Source organism: Suricata suricatta, chromosome 15 (assembly GCF_006229205.1).
Source record: "Suricata suricatta isolate VVHF042 chromosome 15, meerkat_22Aug2017_6uvM2_HiC, whole genome shotgun sequence".
Lineage (NCBI taxonomy): Eukaryota > Metazoa > Chordata > Mammalia > Carnivora > Herpestidae > Suricata > Suricata suricatta.
In genome coordinates, this window is record NC_043714.1 from 8,274,334 (window position 1) to 8,282,958 (window position 8,625).

General features: G+C 41.9%; 1 long non-coding RNA gene across 1 annotated transcript; it reads right to left on the bottom strand.

Moving 5' to 3' along the window:
* Positions 1-2,274: 2,274 nt before the first annotated feature.
* On the bottom strand, positions 2,275-2,950 carry LOC115279458. Its single transcript, XR_003903450.1, has 2 exons — positions 2,789-2,950; positions 2,275-2,556 (listed from the first exon to the last, which is right to left on the bottom strand). It is a non-coding gene; the product is annotated as an uncharacterized LOC115279458 (long non-coding RNA).
* Between the last annotated feature and the right edge of the window lie 5,675 nt (positions 2,951-8,625).

Genomic DNA, 8,625 nt, shown 5'->3' on the forward strand with positions numbered 1-8,625 from the left:
GCTCAGTGTGCTTTTTCCTTTGCCGGTTTTGCCTTTGTTTTCATCCACTGTAATCAATCCTTGTCACGAGTACAACTCTAAAGCCTTTCCTAAGCAAGCAAATCTGGGAGCGTCCCGGAGATGGGCTGAAGTTGTGCATGAGATGTAGAACTTCACACTGCCTGTAAAAGAACATTTCCCGTTACAGACAGGCACCCTCGTCCACACCGCCACGTCAGAGAAGGTGTCTCCACCTGTGATGGGTCCTGCCAAGGCTGTGCCCATGGGGCCCATTTGGGCAACTGACCCTGCCACTCTGGACCCGATGCCGCTGTGCTGATTGGAGTGAGGGCGGACGCAGGACCCAAGCTGGCCCCATCCTATTTCCTTGCCCCAGTCTGAATGGGCGCACTGAGAGCCTGACTCCATATTGAAGGAGACCTGAGGATCCCATGGGCCATTCTCTTTCTGTCTGCCTTTGTCCTGTTTAACTACCCGGCTCGGTTTAAATGTCTTCCTTAGGAGGGTCTCTGTTGGCCTGCTTTACAGAGCTGTCCCGCCTCGTTTTTGTCCTACAGTCGTATTTCTCACAGATCACTGAACTTCCCTTACCAAAATCTCCCTCCTCCGCTGTCTGGAAGGCAGAGAGGACCCTGACCAGGCCTGTGCCCTTATGTACTTCAAGGTCAGGCACTTACCAGGCTCGCACAGGACTAAATAAATATTTGTGGAATAGGGTGGTTTAGTACTGTCGTCTGGGCCCATCCTGGGTGAAACTCTGATCGGAGCTCTTTTGCTACCATTAAAAATCCCAAGATTGCAGTCACCTCTACAGTCAATTTCCTATGCATTTTGGTGTGTGGAAATTTTTTACAGGTAAAACTGAAAGGGTAAAAAAAAAAAAAAAGCTTTTTTCAGAATAAAAAGGAGCTCCCTAACGCTTATATTATGGACATGAAATATTTTCACTGATAGTCTAGGTAAGCTCAACTTGTAAAATATAGCTAATGATTTTTGAAAAATGTGGAAAAAATCATATTAGAGAATGTATTGGTGTAAGATTTAGAGAGAGAGTTAACTTTTAGTAGATTTGCGTTCATAAACTCAATTACCTGTGGTTCTACTACGTGCCTTGAACCATTTTGCAGTGATATGGCTGTTGCATCCAGTGAGCCAGGTTCCGTCCTGAAACTATCATAAAAATGTGTCTAAAGATTTTATTTCTAAATATGAGTGCAGGGTGGAATCAGTGGCATCTCTGGAATTAGGAGACCAGGAAACGCGGGAGCAGCACGTGGGCACCAGGGCCTTATCTGTTCCCATTAAATGATCACGTGGGAACCCGGGACCCAGGTTTCTAACTCATCCCTGGGAAGAGCGGGCCAATTACATCACATACAAGTTTCATTATAACCTTTAACCTGTCGTTCTGCTCTTACCCTTGTCAGATTATTTTAGTTCCTTCTTGCAGTTTTATTTCTTCATCCGACAATATTTCTTTGGTTTCTATCATGCCCAGGTGCTACTCTGGGCCCTGTGGATACAGCAGTAAACATGATGGAAACTTCCAGAATATCCAGAGGCTTACTCTCTAGTGGAAAAGGCAGAAACAGGAACATACCATGCAGGATGAATTTACAAAGAAAGTAAAATGATGTGACGAGAAAAAAGTGTGACTTCTAAGATCAGAGTTGGCCAAACACCGACTTCACGCTACGTGAAAAGAATTAGGGGAAAGGAGCCAATATTCATCTTTGTGTCGCTGTGTATCTCTTAATATAATATTTCTAATATGGTTTCATGGCCCTTCCAGTAACAGAGAACAGCAGATTATGCTTCAACCATAGGCAAAATTAAGTTAACTCATGCTATGATTGTTTATCTTCTTAAGCAATTGCTTAAATATTAATTGATGGTGACGGATCATAGTGTAGAGCCCTGTTGCTAGACCTCAGGGAGAACAGCCAGTAACTTAATAGCAATTTGCCATCTAATATAATTACGTTTGATTTTCTATTCTAGAACTTTAGCCAAACCATGCCTTCCTTTGCCACATTTAATGACTTGTGTCTGTGAAGCCCTGTTTATCATTTTTGGGAGCTTCCTGGGTTATTATTTCATTAAATTTATTGACATAACCTCCCCCCCAACAATGAATACAATCAGTTATAATTATGTAGGATTTTTTTCCTCTCATAGAGTTTTCAAGTTTTTGCTTGCATTAAATTACACAATTGGCATGTAACCAATACTACCCAATGCCTGATTTTCTCTGAAATGAAATTTTCATAAAAATGGGAATAGATTGTCTTAATTTATTTTCTCTATTGGAGATTTTTTTTCAAAAATTACTTCGCAGACTGCACCATTCTAATTTCCGCTTACTAGGTAATGAGGGTCAGGTGGGGGAATGGCTGGGATCCTGCATCAATGCGTACTTGACTTCGTGGCAGCGGACTTGCCTTTCGGTGGTGGGATTCCTCAGCAGTCCTTCCCCTGCGACAGAAGGATGAATGCGGTGGCCTGCCCAGGTTCTGAAGTATGTGTGTTGGCCGTCTTGTTTCACCAGCCTGGCACCTAGGAGCAACACCATTTTCTACTCAAATCTGCACTGCCCTTCCAGGGCATCCGAGAACTTGGAAATCCACGTTCCAGAAGCTCCTCGTGGGGCATCCTGGGTGGAGTCCTGGAGCTATCTTCACTTTCCCCTCTTTTGCTCTTTGTTCAGTCGCCACAGTCTTTTTGCCTCCACAGCTTTTCTCAGGTGTGTTTGCCCCCTTGGTTCCAGTATTGAAGCCCACCCCCGCACCTCACATCGCGGTCTCCCTGAGGTTAACGTAGTGCTTCCTAGTCCCTCACTTCAGTGCGTCGCCTTAGTGCCAGCCTGCCATCGGGGTGGGTGGGCAGGCTGGGGGTGGAAAGTGCAGGAAGGAGTGCAGAGTGTGGCCTTTCCTTAGAGTTATTTTGCGGATTTGACATGGCAGGACTTTAAACTGTGATGAAACAATAGAGAGTCTCTTCGTATGCTAATGAGTGAGTATGTGGCTGAAGTGACCCTCCTGGTCTTTGGTCAGTCCTTAGTGTCTTCCTCATTCTCTAGGATGCAAAGTTCCAGTAAAAATGAAGTCACCTATCTGTAAAGCACACAAAGGTCCTGCTAAAACGATCATGCTGAAATCACCAGGGACAATGAGAAGAAATTAAGAATTCTATAAGAGACAGAAGAACAATGCTGTGTGATTAATTCTAATTTGGGTTGAGTCAAACTCCATATTCTTATTAAAATTTCTTCCACATTTTTCGAATAATGTGGTGCTACCAAAGTTAGAAGGAAATATGCCTGTAATTGTTTCTCAAACATTAAGGGCTGGTTATGGTGTTTGCAGAGATTTCAGGCCAATTTTTCAACCTGCTTTTGTCCATGTTACTATCTGCTCATAAGCCACAAAAAGATGAAGCAGGGACATGGATATACAATTGAAAGAATCAATGGGGATATATATAGAAACATATGGCTAAATTAATATTTGGAATAATCTGCCATTTCAATTACTTATGCCTTATTAGTAGTCTCCATTATTACTGATTATTAAGCATTGGTTCAAATAATATGTGACAGAATAGCATTGGAGTAATTGAATAGTTTTTTTTCACTAGCAGTATGGTTTTGTGTAACTAACTTACCACTCACTATTTTCCTGGTATCTTAAGAAGAAAATTTCTCCCTTTAATGTGGACTCATTTTTTGGATTGAAGTATCTCAGAGTTATTAAAATGGAACTTGGGCAACCCAACTCTCCAGACTTTTTGGAAGTGTCAACGTAAGAGATGAAAATTGAACAGGTGCACATAGAGAAAGAGTTTTATCCCGTTTTCAACAATAGAGGGAAATCCAGTTTGCAACAATTAAACAATGCAAGAAGGGGTGAGGGAATTTCCCTTTATAATACCACCACTACTTGCTTGGTGAGCCTAGAGGTTCCCCCTTCTATGTGAAGGAAATAAGTTTAAACTTTTGCTATTGACTTTGGAGCTATCCACAGGGAGTGGTTAGGATAGACTGAACCAAGACTTGAGACAAGAGGCAGACATCACTCTTGCTAGATGGCCAATGAGCAAGGGACAGGCATCTGTAGACAGTATATCCTCTCCAGAGATGGCTTTGAAACCTGTACTTAACAGAGCTCCTCAGTGCAGCCAATGTGTGGAACCCCCTGAAATTGGCTCCCCAAATTCATGTGTTGAAGCTCTAACTCCCTTTGTGACCATATTTGAAGATGGGGCCTTAAGGAAATAACTCAAGTTAAGTGAGATCATAAGAAGGAGATGCTATATTTAGTGTGCCCAGGCTGCTATAGCAAAATGGCATGACTGGGTGGTGTAGATGATAGAAATTTATCTCTTACAGTTTTGGAGTCTGAAAGGTCCAAGATCAAGGTGTTGGCTTATATGGTTTCTGGTGAAGCTCTCTTCCTGGCTTATAGACATTGACCTTCCCTGTGTGTCCTCATATGGAGAGAGAGAGAGAGAGAGAGAGAGAGAGAGCCCTCTAGTGTCCCATACTGTTCATCTAAAGGCACCAGCCCACTTGGATTAAGACCTTATCTCCAAATACAGTCACATTCGGAGTTAGGGCTTCAACATAGGAATTTGGGGGGGGTGGGGCACAATTCAGTACATGGACTGATCCAGTCCAAGTACAAAGGCTTGATCCAGTAGGATTAATGTCCTTATAAAATGAGAAATCAGAGAACTTGCTCTCCACACCCCATTCCATCCCCAGCCTACATGCTATGTGAGGACATACTGAGGAGGTAGCCATCTGTTACCCAGGAAGCGAGTTCTCACCAGGAATCAAATTGTCTGGAGCCTTGACCTTAGAATTCTAGCTCCAGAACTGGGAGAAAGAAATATCTATTGCTTAAGCCCCTCCAGTCTATGGTAGTTTGTCTTGGCAGCCTGAGGTGACTAAACTTATGGATAGATTTTTGATGTTGCCCGAGGTCCATGCTACTCCCAGGTGCTAAACATAGATTGTGTCAGTTGGGCAGAGTGGGACAGTCTCTTCTACCTTAAGGCCCTCATGGTTCGTGGGTCCTTTGGTTTTTCATTTGCCTCCCAGCCCTTCCAAACTGGCGGACCCTACTCCTTCTTCTAGAATCATAGTGCACTCTGTTTTTCTCATTATAGTCATTTGGACTATATACACATGTGTTAATCAAGAGTGGGAGAGGAAGCAATATCCTAGCATGGAAATGACCATGCTATAAGTGGAAGGGATCAATGCTGGAAGAAGTTCAGTTATACTCTGAAATAGGAAATTTGAATTAAAACAAGGACCCATGGGAAATGTCTAATTTTATTTAACTTAAACCCTGAAGAATAAATGAGACTTGAGAAGAGAACATAAAATAAGCATTCTAGAAGAAAAAAACAAATATGAGAAAAAATAAAAGGAGTAAAACCTATTCTTAAGTACTTTAGTAAAAAGTTCCTATGAACTCATTACAAATATGCATTTTCTTTTATTTAAAGCACTTTTATCTGGAATTCTACTTGGAAACAGTCTGTTAGTTACTGTTTATATCACTGTTTACATTAGAAATTTAAAGAAAGCTCTATAGTTATTTAAACATTCTTATTCAGGCATTTATCACCTCATATTTCTTTTCCTCACATATTCAGTAAATAAGTGACAAACCTGACTCTACCAGGAAAGAAACGTTGCCTCTTATACTTAAGAAACTCTGCTACCTACTTTTACCATTGAGGGGAGTCCTTGCCAATAGTTTTTGTTGAAATAGAGTCTAAAGGTTGTTTGACTTAAGGCCAGATAGACTCAATCAAGTTGCCTCCCATACCAGGGGCAGGGGGGTGGCTCACGTAAGACTGTGTGTGCACAAGACTCAGGAAAACCCCAAACGATGGGACCCAGGAAGGGCAGGGCATTTCTCTCCATCCCACTGCTCCTCCCCCAGTGTGACCAAAGAAGTCCTCAGCCTCTGCCCATGACCTCTGGTTGGTTTTCATGGTTTCTTCTTCCTCCGTAATTTCAGCTTCCACACTGCATCTTCTCTGGCCCCTGTCTTTCTCATGACCTTTCAGTTCCCACAATCAGTGCTCGCTTCAATTTGAAAATTTACCTTGAATCATTGAGAGAGGATATCTAGTTTGCTTGTCATTTTGAACCAGGCTATGTCTTGTTTGCCCTCCATCCTGTGGACCATTGACACTTGTGTTGGAGGTTCATTTCTGGTGCCATCACCTTGACCTGGGGGCCCACAGCCTTTGGAAGACTAGCTCTTTACCAGGAGCTGAAAAAGATGATTTACTTGGAATATACTCTGAAATGTCATGATTGGTATCTTTGGCACAGGGACAGAAATTCCAAGTAACTAAAAGTGAAATGTAAGTTTCCTGACTCCCAGATCTGGCTCAGTTAAGGAGCCAGAGTTCCATGAAAAAACAAAAACAAACAAACCATAAATCTGCTCATTCACATTCAAACACATGTCCCCCTAAAATCATGTTCTATTTCAAAGTCAAGCTCTTTTGGGTTTAGATACAGAATCAAAGTGAGCATTGATATCTTGTTATCTATATCAATGTGGAAGTCTCAGCAGACACTAAGAGGAGGGGGAGAGAGAGAAAAAGGGAGAGACTGAGTACCTGTGCTTTTTGCTCAAATCACAATCTTTGTTGTTCTTAAATATTTAAGAAAACAATTGATCACATTCTATAGCAGTTCCCTTCCTAATGTGATGCATAAAATGAAGTGCAAAAGCCTGGATGTTTGTGTCTCTGTAATATTCATATATTAAATCCTAACTCCCAGTGGAATGATATTTGGTGGCAGGGGCCTCTGGGAGGGCAGCGTCCTCATGAAGGGATTAATGACCTTATAAGAGAGACTGCAGAGAGCTCCCTCACCCCTCTCTGCCATGGGAGGACATAACCATTTAGAAACCAGGAAGCCAGCTCTCAGCAGACTCTGAATGTGCTGGCACCTTGACCTTGGACTTCCCAGCCTCCAAAACTGTAAGAAGTAAATTTCTTTTGTTTATAAGCTACTGGTCTCTGGTATTGTGTTATAGCAACTCAAATGGACTGATCTGAAGTAAGCCTATTATACATTAGAGATGAATCATATCAGGGTTTGGCTTATTTTGACTCAGTAATGATTTATGTTCATGTGAGGTTAAGATTTAAGTGCAAGCCTACAAAATAAATATATTTAACAGGCCTTATACTTGGTTTTCATTTTAGGAAAAGCTTCACATGACTGTGTAGCTAGAAGTAAAGTCAAAAGAGAATTGCATTTGGAGTCAAGATATTGAATTCTCGCCCCAATGCTGCCACAACCCTTCGGTGCAGGAACACAACTCCCTCAACTGTATGATGAAGAGGTTGAACCACATGGCTCGAAGCTCACGTTCAGCCTCCAGAGGGGCCAACGTGGGCCAACGGACTAAAACTGCGAAAGTTCTCGGTACCTCTCTTTTACAGCTCAGGTCACTCCTGCCTACACTGTGAAACAGAGGAAGGCTTATTCTCAAAAATCTAGGAATTGTTTTGTTGCATAAAAAAGTTTAAAAATCATTCCTAACTTGTCGTACACAGGACTTAAAAGCTACATACTGTATTACTCCATTTATATGCCATTCTGGAAAAGCCCCAAACATAGTGAAGGAGAGTAAATGTCTGGTTGCTAGTATGTTAGGGGTTGGGGGGATGTTTGTGAATGGGAAGCACAAAGGAATGTTTGGAAGCCGGACAACTCTATCTTGCTTATGGTTGATTTTGGTGAGAGTATGTGCATTTGTAGGAACTCACAGACTCATACCCCGATAAGGTAAAAGTTCACTGTATGCAAATTGTAAAATAAAATGTAAAAACTCATTGCTGCTAGATATTTCATCATAGAGAAATGCCAAATGTGCTAAAAGTATTCATCGTCCACTTTTCACACACAGTGCTGTGTCTTCGGTGACAGTGCAGCCATTTTTCTTTATCACCAGCCAGATGGTTTCATTTGTAGGGCCCTCCTGTGACCCCCAACACTGACCTATTTTTTAAGACAGAATTTAGAATTCCTGCTGTTCAACATAATGAGGTGGAAATCTCTCGCCTCTCAGGGTGAGCGTCCAGCTCGCCAATACGCTTGCCTTTGACTGCAGGCAATGACATAATAACCTGAAGGGCTGTGATCATCCACTTGGGCACAGAGTGGATGCTGTGATCATTACCACGGGAAGAAGCTGGCGATGAACACGCAAAACAATGATTAATGAAAGGAAAGTTCTTCTCAGTGTAATCGAAGGCAGAAGATGGATAGACTCATAAGAACACAGCATAAGAAACTTCCTTTGTTTGGACATTGTTAGTTTGGAAGTTTCCAGGGTTGTTTTGCTATGGCTCAGTGATTTTGATGGGGAAATATAAGCTCTGGTTGGGAAAACAGAAGTTTATTATAAAGTGATATGTATATTAAGTTATACACATTATTTATAGTAAGGTTAAATAAAGTTATATTTCATATTTTTTGGCTGTTTCTTGAGCCTCGTGTCATCCGGTCATCCTCTGCTCTCTCACCCCACAGTGTCCTGTATAATCAACCTGTGACTTTGATAAACATGTAGGCAGGTC